Genomic DNA, 26,700 nt, shown 5'->3' with positions numbered 1-26,700 from the left:
AGGGTTTCCTCCAACGCCATTGATCATGTTTTTACCTCTGGGATTGAAAGCGTCTGATGAATACTTAGTCCTCACAATCCAAGTGGATATCGACCGATTTAAACGATATTTCCTCTGAGTTGCAGCTGTCCATAAAACTGAAGACTCTTGTTAAACGTGTGGAAAACAACTTTTATTCTTTGCGGTGTGATAAATGTTGCTATTACGGATGACTTAGATCGGATCTTCTGCTTTTAAACCCTAAAAGCAGAAGATCAACCCTGCAGGGTTTTATGGATGAATCAAAATAAACATTCAGGCCTTCATGTGTCCCAGCAACATCCCTGTTCCTTCCGTCTCTTCCTTTCTGCATCAAACCTGATTGTGTTTCTGACCTGACGAGAGGAGGTTCATGTAGGGGAGGACATGCTGCATTCCCAGCATGCAACACAGCATCAGCCTGATGCGGCTCACATTACTTCTTACCACGTCACGTCGCGCTCAAATGGATGTTTCACTTGTTTAATGAAAAGTACATTTGCATCTGATTAGTAGGTGGTTCGCCCTGTGTGTGTGTGTGCGCGTGTGTGTGTGTGTTTAAAAACATGCTTCATTAGCAAAGATGCTAACTGGCACATAGCAGCAACTGCCCTGATCAACCTGCCAAAAAGTCAGGCTGTATTTGGGGACGGCTCCCCCAACACACTTAAAAACATAAATCAATGTAAACCGACACGTTGATCCACACACACACACACACACACACACACACACACACACACACACACACACACACACACACACACGACAGACACGCCTCCCTGTGACTCACTGCCCCAGCCGGTCTCTCCCCCCTACATGGCTGTGACCAACCCGAGGCGTGTTTTCGGGAGGCCCCACCCACCACCACCACGTGTTCCTGATGCTGACACCGTAGAGACCGTTCTAATCTTCCCCATGAGGTGCAGAGATTCTAGTCTGGTTCTTCCTCATGTGTTTTCTTCCCCAGCTGCATGGATGGCGCCGCGTGCACGCCGACAGTCCGGCTGGTATCTGTGTGACCTTGGGTTGTTCCGGTGATGGGTGGAGGAATACATCACTGGTCCAGAGCAGCAGTGTGTCGCTCACCTTCCCACCAGCCACACGGCAGGATGAGTGACAGAAACATGTATGACACACAGAAAGAGCTGCGTGGAAACTCCTGGCGCTGGGAGACAGACCGGACATCAGTCTGCGGGTCCTGGAGAGCCGAAGGTTCGCCTCCACCAACAGCCATCGATCACCGACCAATCAATCTCCCAGACAAACACAGAGGCGCCTCAGCCTGCACATACCGGCGGTGGAGGTCGACCGTGTCCTTGTCAACCGCTGGGAAGTTACACCGACCCACGCTAACACACACCGACCCACACTAACACACACCGATCCCCACCAACACACGCTAACACACACTAACACACACCAACACACACCGACCCACACTAACCCACGCTAACACACACCGACCCACACTAACACACACTAACCCACGCTAACACACACCGACCCACACTAACACACAATAACCCACGCTAACACACACCGACCCACACTAACACACACTAACCCACGCTAACACACACTAACCCACGCTAACACACACCGACCCACACTAACACACACTAACACACACCAACACACACCGACCCACACTAACACACACTAACCCACGCTAACACACACCGACCCACACTAACACACACCGATCCCCACCAACACACGCTAACACACACTAACACACACCGACCCACACTAACACACACCGACCCACACTAACACACACTAACCCACGCTAACACACACCGACCCACACTAACACACACTAACCCACGCTAACACACACCGACCCACACTAACACACACCGATCCCCACCAACACACGCTAACACACACCGACCCCCACCAACAAACACCGACCCACAATAAAACACTAACACACACAAACCCACGCCACCAGACACCGACCCACGCTAACACACACTGACCCACACTAACCCACGCTAACACACACCGATCCCCACCAAAACACACCGACCCACGCTAACACACACCGACCCCCACCAAAAAACATCGTCCCACACTAACACACACCGACCCAAACTAACACACACTAACACACACCGACCCACACTAACACACATCGACCCACACTAGACCACACTAACACACACCGACCCAGACTAGACCACACTAACACACACCGATCCCCACCAACACACACCGACCCACACCAACACACACCGACCCACACTAACCCACACTAACACACACCGATCCCCACCAACACACACCGACCCACGCTAACACACACCGACCCCCACCAACACACACCGACCCCCACCAACCCAGACTAACACACACCGACCCACACTAACCCAGACTAACACACACCGACCCACACTAACCCAGACTAACACACACCGACCCACACTAACCAAAACTAACACACACCGACCCACACTAACACACACCGACCCACACTAACACACAATAACACACACCAACCCACACTAACACACACCGACCCACGCTAACACACACCAACCCACACTAACACACACCGACCCACGCTAACACACACCGACCCACACTAACCCAAACTAACACACACCGACCCACACTAACACACACCGACCCACACTAACACACACCAACCCACACTAACACACACCGACCCACGCTAACACACACCAACCCAGGCTAACACACACCGACCCACCCTAACCCAAACTAACACACACCAACCCATACTAACACACACCGACCCACACTAACACACAACACACACCAACCCACACTAACGCACCGACCCCACGCTAACACACACCGACCCACACTAACACAAACTAACCCACGCTAACACACACCGACCCACACTAACACACACCGATCCCCACCAACACACGCTAACACACACTAACACACACCGACCCCACCAACAAACACTGACCCACACTAACACACAATAAAACACTAACACACACAAACCCACGCCACCACACACCGACCCACGCTAACACTCACTAACACACAATAAAACACTAACACACACCAACCCACACTAACACACACCTACCCACATTAACACACCCAACCCACACTAACACACACCGACCCCACGCTAACACACACCGACCCACACTAACACAAACTAACCCACGCTAACACACACCGACCCACACTAACACACACCGATCCCCACCAACACACGCTAACACACACTAACACACACCGACCCCACCAACAAACACTGACCCACACTAACACACAATAAAACACTAACACACACAAACCCACGCCACCACACACCGACCCACGCTAACACACACTAACACACAATAAAACACTAACACACACCAACCCACACTAACACACACCTACCCACATTAACACACCCAACCCACACTAACACACACCGACCCACGCTAACACACACCAACCCACACTAACACACACCAACCAACACTAACACACACCGACCCACATTAACACACACAACCCACACTAACCCAAACTAACAAACACCGACCCACACCAACACACACCGACCCACACCAACAAACACCAACCCACACTAACACACACCGACCCACACTAACACACAATAACACACACCAACCCACACTAACATTCACCGACCCCACGCTAACACACACCGATCCCCACCAACACACGCTAACACACACGAACACACACACCGACCCCCACCAACAATCACTGACCCACACTAACACACAATAAAACACTAACACACACAAACCCACGCCACCACACACCGACCCACGCCAACACACACTCACCCACACTAACACACACTAACCCACGCTAACACACACCGACCCACACTAACACACACCGATCCCAACCAACACACACCAACACACGCTAACACACACTAACACACACCGACCCCCACCAACAAACACCGACCCACACTAACACACAATAAAACACTAACACACACTAACCCACGCTAATACACACCAACCCACACTAACACACACCGATCCCCACAAACACACACTGACCCACGCTAACACACACAGACTCCCACCAACACACACCGACCCACACTAACACACACAGACCCACACCAACAAACACAAACCACACTAAAACACACCGACCCATGCTAACACACACCGACCAACACTAACACACACCGACCCACACTAACACACACCGACCCACACTAACACACACCGACCCACGCTAACACACACCGACCCACACTAACACACGCTAACACACAAACACACGCTAACACACACGAACACACACCGACCCCCACCAACAAACACCGACCCACACTAACACACAATAAAACACTAACACACACCAACCCACGCTAACACACACCAACCCACACTAACACACACCGATCCCCACCAACACACACCGACCCACGCTAACACACACCGACCCCCACCAACACACACCGACCCACACCAACAAACACCAACCCACACTAACACACACTCACCCACACTAACACACACTAACCCACGCTAACACACACCGACCCACACTAACACACACCGATCCCAACCAACACACACCAACACACGCTAACACACACTAACACACACCGACCCCCACCAACAAACACCGACCCACACTAACACACAATAAAACACTAACACACACTAACCCACGCTAATACACACCAACCCACACTAACACACACCGATCCCCACAAACACACACTGACCCACGCTAACACACACAGACTCCCACCAACACACACCGACCCACACTAACACACACAGACCCACACTAACCAAGACTAACACACACCACCACACACTGACCCACGCTAACACACACTAACACACCGATCCACACTAACACACACCGACCCATGCTAACACACACCGACCCACACCAACACACACCACCACACACTGACCCACGCTAACACACACTAACACACCGATCCACACTAACACACACCGACCCATGCTAACACACACCGACCCACACCAACACACACCGACCCACACCAACACACACCACCACACACCGACCCACACTAACACACACCGACCCACGCTAACACACACCAACACACACCGACCCCCACCAACACACACCGACCCCCACCAACACACACCGAAACACACACCGACCCATACCAACACACACCAACCCACACTAACCCACACTAACACACACCGACCCACACTAACACACACAACCCACACTAACCCAAACTAACAAACACCGACCCACACCAACACACACCGACCCACACCAACAAACACCAACCCACACTAACACACACCGACCCACACTAACACACAATAAAACACTGACACACACAAACCCACGCCAACACACACCGACACACGCTAACACACACTGACCCACACTAACACACAATAAAACACTGACACACACAAACCCACACTAACACACACCGACCCACACTAACCCACCGACCCACACTAACACACACGGACCAAAACTAACACACACCGACCCACGCTAACACACACCGACCCACACTGACCCACACTAACACACACCAACAAACACCGACCCACACTAACACACAATAAAACACTAACACACACTAACCCACGCTAACACACACCAACCCACACTAACACACACCGATCCCCACCAACACACACCGACCCACGCTAACACACACAGACTCCCACCAACACACACTGACCCACACTAACACACACCGACCCATACCAACAAATACCAACCCACGCTAACACACACCAACCCACACTAACCCACACTAACACACACCGACCCACACTAACACACACTGACCCACACTAACCCACACTAACACACACTGACCCACACTAACACACACTGACCCACACTAACCCACACTAACACACACTGACCCACACTAACACACACCGTCCCACACTAACCAAGACTAACACACACCGACCCACGCTAACACACACCGACCCACACTAACACACGCTAACACACAAACACACGCTAACACACACGAACACACACCGACCCCCACCAACAAACACCGACCCACACTAACACACAATAAAACACTAACACACACCAACCCACGCTAACACACACCAACCCACACTAACACACACCGATCCCCACCAACACACACCGACCCACGCTAACACACACCGACCCCCACCAACACACACCGACCCCCACCAACACACACCGACCCCCACTAACACACACAGACCCACACCAACAAACACAAACCACACTAAAACACACCGACCCACATAAACACACACCGACCCATGCTAACACACACCGACCAACACTAACACACACTAACACACACCGACCCACGCTAAAACACACTAACACACCGACCCACGCTAACACACACCGACCCACACTAACACACACTACCACACACCGACCCACGCTAACACACACCGACCCACACTAACACACACCGACCCACGCTAACACACACCACCACACACCGACCCACGCTAATACACACTAACACACACCGACCCACGCTAACACACACCAACACACACTGACCCATGCTAACGCACACTAACACACACCGACCCACACTAACACACACAACCCACACTAACACACATCAACACACAACGACCTACGCAAACACACACTAACACACACCGACCCACATAAACACACACCGACCCATGCTAACACACACCGACCAACACTAACACACACTAACACACACCGACCCACGCTAAAACACACTAACACACCGACCCACGCTAACACACACCGACCCACACTAACACACACTACCACACACCGACCCACGCTAACACACACCGACCCACACTAACACACACCGACCCACGCTAACACACACCACCACACACCGACCCACGCTAATACACACTAACACACACCGACCCACGCTAACACACACCAACACACACTGACCCATGCTAACACACACCGACCCCCACCAACACACACCGAAACACACACCGACCCATACCAACAAACACCAACCCACGCTAACGCACACCAACCCACACTAACACACACCGACCCACATTAACACACACAACCCACACTAACCCAAACTAACAAACACCGACCCACACCAACACACACCGACCCACACCAACAAACACCAACCCACACTAACACACACCGACCCCCACCAACACACACCGACCCACACTAACACACACCGACCCACACTAACACACACCGTCCCACACTAACCAAGACTAACACACACCACCACACACTGACCCACGCTAACACACACTAACACACCGATCCACACTAACACACACCGACCCATGCTAACACACACCGACCCACACCAACACACACCACCACACACTGACCCACGCTAACACACACTAACACACCGATCCACACTAACACACACCGACCCATGCTAACACACACCGACCCACACCAACACACACCGACCCACACCAACACACACCACCACACACCGACCCACACTAACACACACCGACCCACGCTAACACACACCAACACACACCGACCCCCACCAACACACACCGACCCCCACCAACACACACCGAAACACACACCGACCCATACCAACAAACACCAACCCACGCTAACACACACCAACCCACACTAACCCACACTAACACACACCGACCCACACTAACACACACAACCCACACTAACCCAAACTAACAAACACCGACCCACACCAACAAACACCAACCCACACTAACACACACCGACCCACACTAACACACAATAAAACACTGACACACACAAACCCACGCCAACACACACCGACACACGCTAACACACACTGACCCACACTAACACACAATAAAACACTGACACACACAAACCCACACTAACACACACCGACCCACACTAACCCACCGACCCACACTAACACACACTGACCCACACTAACACACACGGACCAAAACTAACACACACCGACCCACGCTAACACACACCGACCCACACTGACCCACACTAACACACACCAACAAACACCGACCCACACTAACACACAATAAAACACTAACACACACTAACCCACGCTAACACACACCAACCCACACTAACACACACCGATCCCCACCAACACACACCGACCCACGCTAACACACACAGACTCCCACCAACACACACCGACCCACACTAACACACACCGACCCATACCAACAAATACCAACCCACGCTAACACACACCAACCCACACTAACCCACACTAACACACACCGACCCACACTAACACACACTGACCCACACTAACCCACACTAACACACACTGACCCACACTAACACACACCGTCCCACACTAACCAAGACTAACACACACCGACCCACACTAACACACACCACCACACACTGACCCACGCTAACACACACTAACACACCGATCCACACTAACACACACCGACCCATGCTAACACACACCGACCCACACCAACACACACCACCACACACCGACCCACACTAACACACACCGACCCACGCTAACACACACCAACACACACTGACCCATGCTAACGCACACTAACACACACCGACCCCCACCAACACACACCGACCCCCACTAACACACACAACCCACACTAACACACACCAACACACACCAACCCATGCAAACACATACTAACATACACCGACCCACACCAACACACACCAACCCACATTAACACACACCGACCCACACCAACAAACACCAACCCACACTAACACACACCGACCCACACTAACACACACAACCCACACTAACACACCAACACACACCGACCCACAGTAACACACTAACACACACTAACACACACAGACTGACTGTTTCGACAACAGTTGTGATCTGCAGGTTTTCACTGAAACGCTTTCAGCTTCATAAAGTCTCGCCAGCGGGACGAGAACGGAGGTTCATGCCGTCTTTTGGCCAGTTTTTTACTTGCTTCAGAGGATTTTGCCTTTCAAAGCTTTTTCCATGTTTTCCTTTTCTAATTTTCTGTAAATTCTCCTGTTTGTTGGACATCTTTACCAGAAAGGATCTGGTCACATGACTCCTCAGGTCACGTCCGGTGACATGTTGATGGTAACATGTATGCGATATACTTCGATATTAAAACATCTGAAAAACCGTCCAGGGGGGATGGAAATGCCGCTTCTGCTAGCATGAAAGAGTTCTGGGAGGACACAACCATAAAACCTCTAATCTGCCAAGTTATCCTGTGTCAAAGCCGCTGTTGAAACGAGGCGTTGGACCGTCAGGTTCGAGCAGAAGATACGCCGACAGGCAGCCGTTTGGTCTGTTTTCAAGGAGCTTGGCTGTCTGCTTCTCCAGATAATGGAGCAACATAGCACCAGAAACCATGGGAGGCAGTGTTGGGCAGCACGGCTGACACACTACCAGAGAAAGGAACAAACCAGAGAAGAAGAGGAACAGGAAGACAACAATGCAGAAACCACTCAATAAAAAGCAGCCGAAGAAAAACCAGTTGAGAACAATGTTGGAAACGGACCTCCTCAAGTCCAAAGTCCAGTCTGCATCCCGAACTGCGCTCTTCCTCTCCACCCCCCGCGCCACTGCATGAAGAAGATGGAGACGGACTCAGCCCTGCCGTCAGGGGGTGGGAGACCCCGTAGGTAAGAGTCCCTGTAAAAACTGAAATAAAACCTTTGTCTGAAGCCATTTGTTTCTGGTGAGGACACTTTTCATCTCATGGATCTCTGCAACATGGAGAAAGACAAATGTGTTTCTGTTCAGCTTGGCTCAACTGATATTTCAGAAGTTCTCCAGAACACGTCCAGAACACAAGCATCAGCAGTTCTTTAAAACTCAGTTCATCTTAAATTACAGATGCAGTGCAGTTAGATAGACGCAGCAGCAGCCGGAGGAAAGACTGACAAGCTTTTTATGGAATTATGACTCCAAAGCTGTGGAGGCCGTTTCTCATGGACACCAAGCTGGATGGCTCGACACAAACCAGGGAGGGATGATGGATGTTGGGGTTAGGATTAACCCTAACCCCAACATCCGTCATCGTTCCCCTGGTTAACCCTAACCCCAACATCCGTCATCGTTCCCCTGGTTAACCCTAACTCGGGAATCTGGAACAACCAATGTGTGTGGTTACAGGTCTGCGTGGAAGCCCAGCCAAGTCCATGAGACATGGACCCAACAAACCTTTAATGGAGCTCCACAGTAACGGGACAGAGCAGCAATGTGAACAGCCAAACCGCCACGGTTCCAGGACTGGATGGAACCGGTCTACATTCACGCTCTCAGGATGATAAGATTCAAAACATGGAGCCTTTACTGGTCAACAAGAAGCCCCAGTAGATGTCTAAATCAGTTCACCTGATTATACCAGAACACACAGGTTAGCGTCTGCAGACTGTTAGCGTCTGCACCATAGACCGCATATGAACATGTTTACAGCGGAAATAAACATTTTTACAGCAGAAATAAACATGTTTACAGCAGAAATAAACATGTTTATGGCAGAATAAGCAGAAATAAACATGTTTACAGCCTGCTACAAAAATCCATTTTCGGTTTAATAGGTCAGGTTTACCTTCATGACAACTGTGGGGGGAGTGAATTTTTTCTAACTTGTCCGTTTCAATGTAATCTATTCTTGAAGTTCGGCATATTTAGGGGTGTGTCCTTTTGATTGACATGTAACCAATCTCCCACTTCAAGTCAGAAGAACGTAGAACAACCGCGGCTTTTAGCCGGTTAAGAACGTGACTTAGCTTTAGCCTGCTTACCTCCGTTAGCTGGTTAGCTCTTAGCTTCAGAAAGCTCGGAGTTCGCTCGATGTCAATCATCCACCATGACGCTCACAGCCCCCCCTCTCAGCTCCACCTCTTTGCCCATATTTGTATTTTCTGGGCGAGACGACACGCATGCCCCTGCCAAGATGGTGATGGTAGGAACCGCCCACCGAGCTTCAATTCAGCTCTTCAGAAACCTACGGGTGACGTCACGGAGGCTCCGCCCATCTTTTATATACAGTCTGTGGTCTGCACGCAGCCGTTAGCGTCTACAGGTCTGAGTTTTCGGGCTAATTCCTGTAAAGAGTTCTCGCTTCCAGCCTGAAGGGCCGACGGTCAGCAGACGGTTCTGTTGATGCGAATCCTCGGCAGCTTCATTACATCTTCGTGTGTCTGGCGAGCGCCGCCTCCTGACTTTCATCCTGCTTCCTGCAGGAAATCCTCGTCTATGCAGCACATTTCTCTCATCAAAGCCCTTAGACGTCAGGAAACTTAACTAAAAACCCCCAAAAAATTTCTAAATTACATAATGCTCTTGTTGAAACGATAAGTTTTGTGCTGCAGTTATAAAAATAAGATTATAAAAGAGTAACTGGAGACAAAGACTGAACTCATGCATGCACTGTCATGAGTTTAGAAAAGTCTCTCACTCTATGATGAACAATATCTCAGAAACTAAAATCCATTCCATCACTATCAGTGATCACGCACCAGTATCATTTACCCTAATTAATAAGAAATCTAAACCATCTTATAGCAAATGGAGATTTAATACATCATTACTTAAAGATCCTGATTTTATCAGTTACTTCAAACGGGAGTGGTCTTTGTATATAGAAAACAATGACATACCAGGAACATCAGCATGTGTTCTTTGGGAGGCAGGAAATGAGAGGGAAAATAATTTCATTTTCATCACATAAGAAAAAGAAGGAGAGTTCAAAAATATCTGAACTAGAGCTTAAAATAAAATCACTAGAAGATGCCTACAAGGCTTCTCCAGAAGAGCAAGTGCTGAATCACATAAGAAAGGCTAAACTAGAGCTGAATGAAATAATTAACCAAAAAACCCAGTTTTTGCTACAAAGACTTCACTTAGAGAATTTTGAACATAGCAACAAATCTGGAAGATTTCTCGCAAATCAATTAAAAGCAAACAAGGAGAAAACAACCATCTCCTCTGTTAAAGATTCAAGAGGAAATATCCTCCATGATCTGGATGGAATAAATTGTCATGTTTTTGCCACCCTGATCTCCTGGCGCTCATCATTGATTACTCGATCCACCTGCTGGCTTCCTAATTGCCTCTGCTACCTCATTCAGTTCACCTGGTTTCCTTTTCTCTCACTGCCTACTTAAGCTCCCTCCAATCCCTCCTTTTCTGCCAGATAATAATCAGGCCTATGTCTAGTTTTGTTCCAGCGTTCTACGGATTGATCCTCAGTTGCCGACCTTCTGCTTTATGCGCCTGCACCAGACAAGGCTGTCCACTCTCCCCCTCACTTTTTGCAATCTTTATTGAACCCTTAGCAGCTAGCATTAGACAAAACAAAGACATTAAAGACATTAACTGTAGAAATATGGAGCATAAGACCAGTCTTTATGCTGATGATGTATTACTTTTCCTTCAAAATTCACAATCATCCATCTGTCAGACAATCGCACTCATCAATAAATTCTCATCAATTTCTGAATATTCCATTAATTGGTCTAAAACCACCGTTCTACCCATCAACTGTTCCTTCCATAAAACTCCTGACACTGCTTTACAGTCAGGAGATATTAGATACTTGGGAATAAACATCTCACCTAGACTGTCAGACCTTATAAAGCTAAATTATGTCCCTCTACTAAAAACAGTTGAGGACGATCTCACATGGTGGAAATCTTTACCCATATCACTAATGGGAAGAGTTGCCACTATAAAAATGATGATTCTACCTAAAATCAATTATCTGTATTCAATGATCCCCATTAAACCTCCCTCCACCTGGTTTAAATCACTGGACTCTAATGTTACTAGATTTCTCTGGAAAGACAAACCACCACGGATTAGTCTAAAAACACTCCAGAAGACTAAAGATAGCGGTGGCTTAGACTAATTTCCAGAATTACTTTATAAGCAGCAGACTACAATACATCTCTAAATGGCTTAAACCTAGCTATCTAGATGAACCATGGCTTAATATAGAAGAAGCTATGTGTGAGGATATGGCAATTTCAGACCTGCCATTTATCAGCACAGCTGTCAAACGCCAAAAATGCTTTAAAAGCATTAATATCAGCTCCTCACTAATGGCCTGGTGGGAATTTCTTAAACTAACCAAGTCCTTGCTTGTTCCATGCAAACTTACACCTATTTGGAACAATCCCGACATCCAGCAAAACCGGAAAATGATAAACTTCCCTCAGTGGAAGAATAAAGGAATAAAACAGTTAGAACATTTAATAGAAAATGGGAACTTTCTCCCTTTTGATATAATTACTTCACGATATGAAATCAGCAGCACAAAATTCTTAGAATACCACCAACTTAAATCTATTACAGGTAAGAAATACACCCCTGATCAATTAAACTTGCAGCTACCTATCAGGGCTGCAGAATTCTTAAATCTCAATGCCCCGAAACTGTTATCCAAAATATATAGATTACTATCAAAGCTAGACGATTCCATATGTCTCCCAACTTCTAAATGGGAAGCAGACTTATCCAGTAACTTTGACCAAAATGAATGGTCACAAATCTGTTCAGATACATTTACAATGACTAAGAATTCAAACATGCAACTAATACAATTTAAAATTCTGCATAGAACTCATTATACAGGACACAGGATGTTCAGGATGGGTCTGTCACAACCAAACATCTGTCCACACTGCACTGGCAACACGACTGACAGCTACTACCATGCTTTGTGGTCTTGCCCACCTGTCCAGGAATTCTGGTTTCAGGTATGTAAAGATCTGTCAGACTGGTTCAAATGTAACATCCCTACAAACCCCAAACTGGGCCTACTGGGTTACTTGGGTGAAATTAACATAGAATTTAATTCTGCAAACTTAATCCTCACCAGTTTATGTATCGCAAAGAAAACTATCCTTCTAAACTGGAAAAGCAAACAAAGTCTGTGTATCCAGCAGTTCAGAAATCTCTTATTAGATCACATCAGTATGGAGATGATGTCTGCCTCCTCAAGGGATCAGTCAGCTGAACTTTATTCCCTCTGGTCCCCTGTGATCAGCTCCATCACTTAGTATGGGGGGAGAATGTGACCTTATTGCGCTCGGGGTTGGTGGCCGGTTGGGGGTCTCTGGAGGCTGTGGGTCTGTGGTGGGCTCCTGGGGGGGGATTTTGACTGCTCCACTGCTGGGGTGGCTAGGTTTCTAGCCCTACGGTGGACCTGGATGGGCCGGCGGCTGGAGTTGCCGCGCAGCGGCGGGGCGGGGTCGCTGGTGGGTGATGGGTTGGCGGGCTTGACTCCATAACGGGCGCCTGTGCCGCCGTGGGGTGGGCTGGGCGGGGTCCCGGGCTCCGGTGCCCGGGGTTGTCCCCTGTCTCTTGGGGGTGGGGGGTCGGCTTGTGCCGGGGGGGGGCTGGGCTGACCTGGACCTGCCGCTACGGCAGGTACATGCTCTGGTGCCTGGTTGCGACCCTGGGACTTGGGGAGTTGGGGGTGTTTGATAGTGTGGATGTGTGTTGAGGACTGGTGGCGGTACATAGGTGTGTGGATGTGTGGGTAGGGAAGTGTGAGGATGCGTGTGTGGGGGGGAGTGGCGGTGGTGCATGTATACGGGTGTACGTGGGTGTGTGTTTGTGGGGGGGTGTTGTGGTATCTGTGGGGGGGGGGGGGGGTAGTGCCGTGTGTGTGGGGGAGTGGGGTGGTGCGTGTATGTGGGGAGTGGCGGTGGTGCATGTATACGGGTGTGTGTGGGGGGGGGGGGGGGGGGGGGGGGGGGGTAGTGCCGTGGCGAAGCATGAATGCGTGTGTGTGTGTGTGGGGGGGGGGGGGGGGAGTGGGGGGGGGGGAGTGGGTGGTGCATGTGTGTGGTGGGTTGGTGGATAAGTGTAGATGTGATGGATGGGGGGGGGGGGGGGGGAGATTTGGATGTGACGTGGGGGTCAGGAGGATGGTTTTGAGGGTGGGCTGAATGTGTGGCTGGGTGGACCTGTATGTGTGTGTGTGTGTGTGGGTGTAGGTGTGTGTGCTGAGACAGTGGCGGATGTGTGTGAAAGTGCCGATGTGTGGACAAGGGGGGACTTCATGTCCCCAGGTGGGGGTGTCCTCTGTGAGTGAGGGGGCGGTGGACAATCGGTCTGGGATTCCCCTTCTGCCGCCCCTCCTCTTCTCTGTCCTCGTGCCCCCCTTCTGCATGTGGTGGGTTGGTCCCCTCTTGGGTCGGGGGGGGGGGGGGGCTCTCTGGTTAGAGTCGCCGAAGGCTCTGGTTACGGGGACGGCTGCCCCTGGCTTGTCCTGGTACTTGGGGGGCCCTGGGAGTGGGGGGCATGCCCAGTGCCGCTGGCGGCTCACCTCCAGACTTAAATCCCTCGACCCCTCTTCCTCCCCGCTCCCCATCACACACAGGCAGGGTATTGGGAGGTGTGCACGTGGCGCTGGGTGGTGAGAAAGGCCATCAAGGTGGTCTTGATCGCTGCACCCAGCCTCGGCTCACCTCCCAGTTTTAATTACACTTAGACATCAAAACACCAAAACACTGACGACTCACATGATTAGGGGGGGGGCATGCGGTGTATGGTGGGCGGGGCTGCTTAGGTGGTCCCTCTCCCAACACCGCGTGGCACTTCCCTCAATTTTAATTGCAACTAATACATACTTCACAATCAGTCATAAGCGGGGGGGGGGGGGGGGAGGCAGGGGCGATAGGGTCTTCTCATGCCCCAATTCTCGGGGCTTTACTGGGGGGGGGGGGGTACGGGGGGGGGGGGGAAGAGTGCCATCCATTAGACCTGAGTCTGGGCTGGCCTGGCTGTAGGAGGGTTGTCGCCGGCCCTGGGGGGGTGCTGGGTCAGCTGCATCTGTGGGGTGGTGGGGGGGACGCTGGGAGTGGTGGGCGGTAATTATGGGGGCCCTGATCGGGGCCATCCTGTCCTCTGCCCCCTCTGGGACATGTCACATGGGACATGATGGAGGGGTGAGGTGAGGATGTGTGGGAGTGGGTGTATGGGGTTACAGATGGATGGTGGGATGGTTTGGGGGGGGGGGGGGGGATTAGGGTTGGGGATATAGGTGGGTGAGGGGATAGGGATGTGTGCGGATGAGTAGATGTGTGTGTGTGTGTGTGTGTGGAGGGGTATGTTGGTGGGTGGGTTGTATGTAATGGGGTGTGCCTGTGTTGGAGGAGTGAGGGTGTCTGTGGGGGGGCTGTGGGTGGTGGAGGGGTGTTTGGTGGGGCATGTGTGGTTGGGTAGAAGTAGAGGGAGGGGGTGGCGGGGGGTGAGCGTGTGGGGGGGCGGGGTGGGTTGGGGTTTGTGTGACTTGGTATGGGTGAGTGAGTAGAGGGGGGGTGGGGTTGTGTATGTGATGGGAGATGTGTGTGGATTGCGGAGGGGTGTCTGGATGGGGGCTGAGAGGGGAGTGTGTGTTGGGGGAGGGAGGGTGTGCATGTATATGTGTGTGTGGTTTGGTGGTGGGGGGGTGGTGTCCTGTACCCGGGGAGCGCAGCTGGTGCACTGGGGTTCGACCTGGCTGCCACTAGGTGGTGGTCTGGGGATCCTGGTCCTCCGTCGGTGTGGGCTGTGCCCTCTGTCTGCGGGGGCGGGGGGCTGTTCTTGGGCTCTTGGGGCCCTGGGGCCTGCGCTCTGTCTGCCCTAGGTGGCCGGTGCCCGGCGGGATCGGCCCTTGCCGGCCTGGGCCTGCTGGGGCCTGTTCCCCCTGACTGCGGGGGACTCTGGTTGGGGACCTCCTTCGCCACCTCCTGGGCGGATGCATGGCTGGCTCCGGAGTGGGGGGGTTGGGGTCTGTGCCTGGGGGTGACTGTCGGTTACCCGGGTCTCTGGGTTCTCCTGGCCTGCCTCTGGCCGTGGGCGGGCGGGGTCACATTGGCATGATCTCTCTTCTCTGAACACGTTCCACTCTAAATGTTCTGCATGAATGTTCTGCATGTATCACAGTCATCCAGCAAGTTTATTCATTAACAGCAGGAAGCTCCCTTTCTGTCTTTCTGATTTAACTTGCTAGTTTCTGGTCCTCATGATTGTCAATGGTTTTGTTCTCCAAAGGGATCATGAATCTAGAGTTGGCTTGTGTGGGTGTATATATATTTATGTGTGTGGGTGGGTATGTGTGTGTACATATGTATGTATGTATGTATGTATGTATATGTCTGTATGTATGTATATCTATCTATCTATCTATCTATCTGTATGTATGTATGTATGTATGTATGTATGTATGTATGTATGTATGTATGTATATATGTATATGTATATACTGTATGTGTGAGTGTATATACAAGACAAAAAAAAAAAAAAAAAAAAAAAAGTCTCTCACTGCAGTGTTTTCCTGTTTATCTCCATATCATCCATATTGTTTATAACAGTATGGATGTGCAGGACAATGTGGAGAAACATCCAGAAGACTCACGGTGAGTCTGATGAGGAGGCGATTTGCTCAAGATTCAAATCAGACTATGGTAAAATGTGTCGGTGGTCCGGACCTCGTTGTGCACTGGGCAGTACTGCCACTGCTGGAACCACAAGATTCTGCCGACATCAACGCACGTGTCTTTTCTGCCAGCCAGTAAAAAGTCATCTTCGTTATGAAGAAGCTTGAAGGAAAAAATGTGCCAAAAAACATGTCTGCTTTTACTTGAAGCAAGTGTGTCAGGAGCCAAACTGGCCCGAGAAGGAATGACGAGGTCCGTCAGCGCTCTGTGACCGGCAAGAACACAACAACGATCTCATTCACACAACTCTCCTTTTACAGCTGATTGAAAATGCAACTCATTAACATGAGACGGAACAGAGGAGGGTTCACGCACAGCTGGAAGAAACAAACTCAGTGACAGAGTTTAGGTCTGCTGCAGATTAATATCAACTTCTAACAGGTCTGCTAATAATCAATAATAAACCTCAGACTCACCTCAGTCTGTTCTTCCTCCCACAAATCCCAGCTGGTCTGTTACCTGCAGGCTGAGCAGGAGGAAGAACAAGCCTAAATGATCCCAACTCGTCCCTAAAATCATTCAGATTTATTTATTAGCTTCCAATCAATAATATTAGTAACAATATATTGTTATCCTTAATAACAGCAATATTCCATAACATTATAAATAATATACTGATAACAACAAAACACCTGAATAACCGTAAACAGCCAGAGGTGATCAAACACTGTCTTCATTGATTACCTTGTAATAACCACTTTCAATTCAATTCAACTTTATTTATATAGCGTCAAATCACGGCAATGCCATCTCAAAACGCTTTACAGACAGAGGGGAAAACATAATGAATCGGGATGATTATAACATAAAACATAATCAACAGATTGAGTTGAGTCCAACTCAATCTCCCATCCTGAGCAAGCACACTGGCAACTGAACTTAAGTTAATATTTATATTGCTTAATATTTGGAAATTCCCTGAGCGTCGCCTCCAAATGGCTCCACAAACCCAAGAACCAAACCACCTTGTTGTTCCAAAGGTTCGGAAATAAAGGTATTGAACCACTAGCTGGCATCCAGTCCAAAAATATAATTCATAAAATAAGCCTTTATGCCGATGATATTTTACTATTCCTCCAAAACTCACAAACATCATTATCTGAAACAATCTCACTAATTAATAAATTCTCATCACTATCTGACTACTCTATTAATTGGTCTAAGAGCACAGTCCTACCAATTAACTGTAGGTTTCGAAATCCATCCAACATTAATTTACAATCAGGTAACATTAGATACTTAGGCATAAATATTCCCCCCAGGCTCTCAGAACTGATAAAATGTAATTACACTAACCTTCTTAAGACAATAGAAGATGATCTCACTTGCTGGAAGTCACTCCCCATTTCACTTATGGGGAGAGTTGCTACGATAAAAATGATGGTTCTACCCAAAATCAACTACCTGTTCTCCATGATTCCTATGAAACCTCCCTCCACCTGGTTCAAATCACTAGAATCATACACTTCCCAATTTCTCTGGAAGAATAAACCACCCCGGATTGGTTTAAAAACCTTACAAAAACCTAAAGATCAGGGAGGCTTAGACTTGCCTAACTTTCAACATTATTTCTTAGCCAATAGGCTGCAATATATCTTAAAATGGCTTAAACCGAGTCCATTAGATGAACCATGGATAGACTTAGAACAAACATTCTGTGACAATGTGGAAATCTCTAATCTTCCATTCTTCAGCTTCAGTGTAAAAAAGTTAAAGTGCTTCAAAAGCGTCAACATCAGCACCTCTCTGACAGCTTGGTGGGAATTTCTTAAAAAAAACAATTCATCAATAATCCCATGTAAACTCACACCTATCTGGAACAACCCTGACATTCATCTAAACAAAAATATGATCAACTTTAAACAATGGATTAATAAAGGAATTAATTATTTAGAGCATATTATCATAACAGAAGAATTTTATCTTTTGACACTCTATCATCACAATATGGAATTAATAGTAGCAGATTTCTAGAATATCAGCAACTCAAATCCATTATACTTAGGAAATTCCCCCTTCATCAAATAGACTTGGAACTTCCTCCCACAGTAGCAGAATTTATGGAACTTCGTAGCCCAAAGTTACTTTCAAAAATATACAGGTCGATGTCAAAAATAGATGATTGAAATTCCTTGCCAACTTCCAAATGGGAGGCAGACCTATCTATCAGTCTCAGTCAACCTTCTTGGCTGCAAATATGTCTAAATGCTTTTAATATGACAGACAGTTCAAATCTACAACTCATCCAGTACAAAATCCTTCATAGAACACATTACACAGGACAAAGAATGTTCAAGATGGGTCTAAATCACTCAGAGATCTGCACACAGTGCACATGTAACGCAGTAGATAATTATTTACATGCTCTATGGCTCTGTCCACCTGTTCAAAATGTCTGGAATAAGGTTTGTGGGGAATTATCAACATGGCTCAGATGCAGCATTCCTGCATGCCCCAAGCTTTGCTTACTGGGAGACCTTAGTGACATCAACATGGACCCCAACAACACACACACTATCCTTGCGGCCCGATGTGTAGCAAAAAAAACCTATCCTATTAAACTGGAAGTCCAAAAGAAGTCTAAGTATTAATCACTACAAAAATCTCCTGTTGGAACACAGAAGTCTCCAGATCACATCTGCTTCCATCAAAAATGAATCGGCCGATGCTCTCTCTCCCTGGACCCTGCTGATTAATCACATCACTTAGTAGGACTGGGGGCTGGGACCTTGGCGGCCCTGGGGGGTGGATTGGGGGGGGCTTGGGGTCCTTGGGGCGGGGCGGCTCTCGGGCCGGGGGTCTGGGCGGGCCATTGCTTTGGGTGCTGCTCGCCTGGCCGGCTTGGAGCTCTGGTGGCCCGGAGGCTGGGGTCGCTTGGGGGCCGGGAGTTCGGGGCGGTCGGGGGCTGGCCTGGGCTGGGTGGCCGGGTTGCTGTTGTGCGGGCTGCGGGGGGGGCCGGGGCCCCCGGGTTTCGGGGCTTCCTCCCTCTGGGATGGGGGGGCCTGGCCTGGACCTGGGGGGCCTTGCTCGCCTGGGGCATGCCCTCGGGGTCGCGCTGCTATGGTACCTGGCGGGTTCCCTGGGGATTGTGATGTGTCCGTAGAGGGATGGGGTTTGGTGCGGGTTGGTAGAGGGAGGGGGTGGGGGCATGGGGAGCGCATAGGAGGTGGGGGGAGGAGAGCGGCGTGGGAGGGGGGGGCGGTGTAGGAGGGGGGGGGTGGCAGCAGAGGAGGGGGTGGACGGGGGGATGGTTGGGAATGGGTGGGGTAGGAATAGGGTCCATGGCGGAGGGGCTCCTCCCGTCGGCGGCAGTCTTGGCGTTGCTGGTGGCGCCGGGCCCCGGACCTGGATGGATGTCTGGGTGGGGGCCGGGGACTCTCCGGCCCCTGGAGTACTGGCGCTGGGCCGCCGGGGATGGGGGGACAACCGGGGTGCTGTCTCCTGCTCCACTTGGCGGGCCGGAGCTTGCCCTTCTGCCCTGGGGCTGTCCCGGTGAGGTGGGGGCACCTACTGCGGCCAGCTGAGGAGTTGGTCGCCCAGGGGAGGAGTCCTTCTCCCCTGGTTGTGCCCCTCCCCATGCCCCCCTCCTCTTCCACCACCCGACATCATGCATACAGCATATAGGGCACGGTGGGGGGGTGAAGTCGGTGGTCCCGGGAACCCTAGGGGGCATTTTCCGATGGACCCCGGCGACCACCTGCCCCACTAAGTTTTAATTGCAACATAGACACCAATATACATTTAGGGTTTGGAGGCGACAGGCGCCTTGGCCATGGGGGGGGGACAGGAGCTACAGCGGTGGCCCTTGCCCATCCCCTCCCATTGGGGTCTTTCTCCCCCCGATTTTACTCACAACTTAGACACTATTACATTTACACAAGCAGCACACACACTTAACACACACACACAGACACTCACATAAACAAGGGAATGCTGGGGAGGGGGGGTCTGGCTGTCTAGCAGCAGCTGGTCCCACCCCCCCACGGCCACCCCTTTTTTTACTTGCACTACAACCATGACCCACCCATGCACACACCACAGAGGCGGGCGGGTGGGGGGGGCAGGGGTCTTCCTATGTCCCCTCTTCATGGGGAGCACTCGGGGTACGGGGGGCGGGCCTGGTGCTGGCCTGGGGGTTGGGGACAGGGCGCTGCGGGAGGCCAGGTCCCGCAGCGCCCCAGGTCCTGGGACCTGTGGGCTGCCGGCTCTCTGTGCGGCCCGCGCTTCAGCACCCGGCGCCCGCCGGGCCGGCTTGACGTCGCCCTGTGCTACCCGGTGCCCCTGCCTCGTGGCGTTGTCTGTTTTTGAATATTGTCATTATCCTACTTATGTCTTGTTGTATTTTTTCAGTACTTTATATTGTTTTGCAAATACTGTAACTTTAGCAGCTTAGACACGCCTTTCTTTTCTGTCTCTCTTTTTCCTCCTTTCATTTCCTCTTTTTTTTTACTTTTTCCCTGCCAGGTCCAGCTCGGCCATATCAAGACTGACGATGATTGCAAAATGAAAAAAGGAAAAATAAATAAACAAATAAATAAATAAATAAAATAAATAAAATAAATTAAATAAAATAATTATCATAATAATAAAAATATTCAGATTATCAAGGGCAGCTATATACATGAGATGTCTCCCTTGACAGAGCAAATCTGTCTGGCAAAATATGGCACGCAGATTGCTGTTCTGTATGCCGAGATGCTGGACAGGACAGGGAAGAAAAAAAAAAAAGAGAAAAAGAAATAAAGGTACCACCCAGGTTATCCCCCTAACCCCCTAACGTTAGCCCCTCCCCATCTGGCTAACCCCTCCTTCTCATGTTAGCCCCATTGTGTTAGCCCCTCCCTCTAATGTTAACCCCTCCCCCCCGGTGTTAGCCACTTCCTCTAATGTGAACTCCACCTACTAATGTTAGCCCATCGTTAACTCCTCCCCCTGATACCAACCACTCCATCTCATGTTAACTCCACCTACTGATGTTAGCCACTCCCCCTTGTGTTAATTCCTCCCCCCGGTGTTAGTCACTTCCTCTAGTGTTAACTCCACCTACTGATGTTAGCCACTCCCCCTTGTGTTAATTCCTCCCCCCGATGTTAGTCACTTCCTCTAGTGTTAACTCCACCTACTGATGTTAGCCACTCCCCCTTGTGTTAATTCCTCCCCCCGATGTTAGTCACTTCCTCTAGTGTTAACTCCACCTACTGATGTTAGCCACTCCCCCTTGTGTTAATTCCTCCCCCCGGTGTTAGTCACTTCCTCTAGTGTTAACTCCACCTACTGATGTTAGCCACTCCCCCTTGTGTTAATTCCTCCCCCCGATGTTAGTCACTTCCTCTAGTGTTAACTCCACCTACTGATGTTAGCCACTCCCCCTTGTGTTAATTCCTCCCCCCGATGTTAGTCACTTCCTCTAGTGTTAACTCCACCTACTGATGTTAGCCCCTCCCCCTGGTGTCTCAAAGGGAAGTTTTCTTGGAGCCGTACAGGACGGACTCACATCTTATACTGTTAATGAAATCAGTCATTCTGTTTGTTTGGACCAAGCGGGTCGGTGCTGCCATTGTCTCCGAGACAACAGCGGGCATTTGCCAAACAGAAGTCCTGCTTGCTGTGGGAACCTCCTCAGGCTCTGCAGCCATGTATGAAGATGACAGAAACTCCAGTTCAACCTTCACAAAGCAAGCACACACCCTCTGACACGCGCTGAACCGCTGTGTGACCTTCACATGCTCACAGCAGACATTGTGGTCCACCATGCGGCGCGTGAACGGTGTGTTACCTGTACCTGAGACCGACCTGCTTGATGATGATGATGATGATAGAAAATGAGCTAAATAAGGAGAAGAGGTGAGATGAAGAGCAAAACAATGTTTATTAGTTCCAAACGGAACTTAATAAAACTTTAAACATATTAACTTGTTTATTGTTGAAGAGTGTTCATCATCCGAAAGCTTGAAATGAGAATTGGGTTTTATTCTTATTTCCTAAAAGTCATATTACGAGTTGTGCTGCTGGTTAGTGGTTTTACCGGGTTTACCGGGTCTACCTGGGTCTACCTGGGTTTACCGGGTTTACCGGGTCTACCTGGGTTTACCGGGTCTACCTGGGTTTACCGGGTTTACCGGGTCTACCTGGGTCTACCTGGGTTTACCGGGTTTACCGGGTCTACCTGGGTTTACCGGGTCTACCTGGGTTTACCGGGTTTACCGGGTCTACCTGGGTCTACCTGGGTTTACCGGGTTTACCGGGTCTACCTGGGTTTACCGGGTCTACCTGGGTTTACCGGGTTTACCGGGTCTACCTGGGTCTACCTGGGTTTACCGGGTCTACCTGGGTTTACCGGGTTTACCGGGTCTACCTGGGTCTACCTGGGTTTACCGGGTTTACCGGGTCTACCTGGGTTTACCGGGTCTACCTGGGTTTACCGGGTTTACCGGGTCTACCTGGGTCTACCTGGGTTTACCGGGTTTACCGGGTCTACCTGGGTTTACCGGGTCTACCTGGGTTTACCGGGTTTACCGGGTCTACCTGGGTCTACCTGGGTTTACCGGGTTTACCGGGTCTACCTGGGTTTACCGGGTCTACCTGGGTTTACTGGGTCTACCTGGGTTTACCTGGGTCTACCTGGGTTTACCGGGTCTACCTGGGTTTACCGGGTCTACCTGGGTTTACCTGGGTTTACTGGGTCTACCTGTGTCTACCTGGGTCTACCTGGGTTTACCTGGGTCTACCTGGGTTTACCGGGTCTACCTGGGTTTACCGGGTCTACCTGGGTTTACTGGGTCTACCTGGGTTTACTGGGTCTAAGTGGGTCTACCTGGGTTTACCGGGTCTACCTGGGTCTACCGGGTCTACCTGGGTTTACTGGGTCTACCTGGGTTTACTGGGTCTACCTGGGTCTACCTGGGTTTACTGGGTCTACCTGGGTTTACCTGGGTCTACCTGGGTTTACCGGGTCTACCTGGGTTTACCGGGTCTACCTGGGTTTACTGGGTCTACCGGGTCTACCTGGGTCTACCTGGGTTTACTGGGTCTACCTGGGTCTACCTGGGTTTACCTGGGTCTACCTGGGTTTACTGGGTCTACCTGGGTCTACCTGGGTCTACCTGGGTTTACTGGGTCTACCTGGGTCTACCTGGGTTTACCTGGGTCTACCTGGGTTTACTGGGTCTACCTGGGTTTACCTGGGTCTACCTGGGTGTACCTGGGTTTACTGGGTCTACCTGGGTCTACCTGGGTTTACCGGGTCTACCGGGTCTACCTGGGTTTACTGGGTCTACCTGGGTCTACCTGGGTTTACTGGGTCTACCTGGGTCTACCTGGGTTTACTGGGTCTACCTGGGTCTACCTGGGTTTACTGGGTCTACCTGGGTCTACCTGGGTCTAACTGGGTTTACTGGGTCTACCTGGGTCTAACTGGGTTTACTGGGTCTACCTGGGTCTACCTGGGTTTACTGGGTCTACCTGGGTTTACTGGGTCTACCTGGGTCTACCGGGTCTACCCGGGTTTACCGGGTCTGCCTGGGTTTACTGGGTCTACCTGGGTTTACTGGTTCTACCGGGTCTGCCTGGGTCTACCGGGTCTACCCGGGTTTACCTGGGTCTGCCTGGGTTTACTGGTTCTGCCTGGGTTTACTGGGTCTACCGGGTCTACCTGGGTCTACCCGGGTTTACCTGGGTCTGCCTGGGTTTACTGGTTCTGCCTGGGTTTACTGGTTCTACCGGGTCTACCTGGGTCTACCGGGTCTACCCGGGTTTACCTGGGTCTGCCTGGGTTTACTGGTTCTGCCTGGGTTTACTGGTTCTGCCTGGGTTTACTGGTTCTACCGGGTCTACCTGGGTCTACCGGGTCTACCCGGGTTTACCTGGGTCTGCCTGGGTTTACTGGTTCTGCCTGGGTTTACTGGTTCTACCGGGTCTACCTGGGTCTACCGGGTCTACCCGGGTTTACCTGGGTCTGCCTGGGTTTACCGGGTCTACCTGGGTTTACTGGGTCTACCTGGGTTTACCGGGTCTATCTGGGTTTACCGGGTCTACCTGGGTCTACCTGGGTTTACCGGGTCTACCTGGGTTTACCGGGTCTACCTGGGTCTACCTGGGTTTACCGGGTCTACCTGGGTCTACCTGGGTTTACCGGGTCTACCTGGGTTTACCGGGTCTACCTGGGTCTACCTGGGTTTACCTGAGTTTACCTGGGTCTACCTGGGTCTACCTTGGTTTACCGGGTCTACCTGGGTTTACTGGGTCTACCTGGGTTTACTGGGTTTACCGGGTCTACCTGGGTCTACCTGGGTTTACTGGGTCTACCTGGGTCTACCGGGTCTACCTGGGTCTACCGGGTCTAACTGGGTCTGCCTGGGTCTACCTGGGTCTACCGGGTCTACCGGGTCTACCTGGGTCTACCTGGGTCTACCGGGTCTACCTGGGTCTACCTGGGTTTACTGGGTCTACCTGGTCTACCTTGGTTTACCGGGTCTACCTGGGTTTACTGGGTCTACCTGGGTTTACTGGGTTTACTGGGTCTACCTGGGTTTACTGGGTTTACTGGGTCTACCTGGGTCTACCTGGGTCTACCTGGGTTTACTGGGTCTACCTGGGTCTACCGGGTCTACCGGGTCTACCTGGGTCTACCTGGGTTTACTGGGTCTACCTGGGTCTACCAGGTCTACCTGGGTTTACCGGGTCTATCCGGGTCAACCGGGTCTACCTGGGTCTACCTGGGTTTACTGGGTCTACCTGGGTCTACCTGGGTTTACTGGGTCTACCTGGGTTTACCTGAGTTTACTGGGTCTACTGGGTCTACCTGGGTTTACTGGGTCTACCTGGGTTTACTGGGTCTACCTGGGTTTACTGGGTCTACCTGGGTTTACCTGAGTTTACTGGGTCTACTGGGTCTACCTGGGTTTACTGGGTCTACCTGGGTCTACCTGGGTTTACTGGGTCTACCTGGGTTTACCTGAGTTTACCGGGTCTACTGGGTCTACCTGGGTTTACTGGGTCTACCTGGGTGTACCTGAGTTTACCGGGTCTACCGGGTCTACCTGGGTTTACCGGGTCTACCTGGGTTTACCGGGTCTACCTGGGTGTACCTGAGTTTACCGGGTCTACCTGGGTTTACCGGGTCTACCTGGGTTTACTGGGTCTACCTGGGTTTACTGGGTCTACCGGGTCTACCTGGGTGTACCTGAGTTTACTGGGTCTACCGGGTCTACCTGGGTTTACCGGGTCTACCTGGGTTTACTGGGTCTACCTGGGTTTACTGGGTCTACCTGGGTCTAACTG

The 26,700-nt window shown here is 50.7% G+C and overlaps 1 protein-coding gene across 4 annotated transcripts in view; it reads right to left on the bottom strand.

The window, feature by feature from the left end:
• The window catches only part of ndrg3a (ndrg family member 3a), a 160,527-nt gene that overhangs the window by 126,103 nt on the left and 7,724 nt on the right, over positions 1 to 26,700 (bottom strand). The window contains exon 2 of one of the 4 annotated variants that reach the window (XM_079241501.1): positions 23,204 to 23,248. The exons of 2 other annotated variants lie outside the window; for them this stretch is intronic. The gene's annotated coding sequence lies outside the window, so the exon portion shown is untranslated. Of the gene's footprint in view, positions 1 to 9,479; positions 9,528 to 23,203; positions 23,249 to 26,700 lie in introns of those variants that run through there. One more of the 4 variants, XM_079241503.1, reaches the window with a different exon arrangement.

The sequence above is a fragment of the Telmatherina bonti genome, assembly GCF_933228915.1.
Source record: "Telmatherina bonti genome assembly, chromosome: 6".
Lineage (NCBI taxonomy): Eukaryota > Metazoa > Chordata > Actinopteri > Atheriniformes > Telmatherinidae > Telmatherina > Telmatherina bonti.
This window is presented reverse-complemented; position numbering and strand designations above follow the sequence as displayed.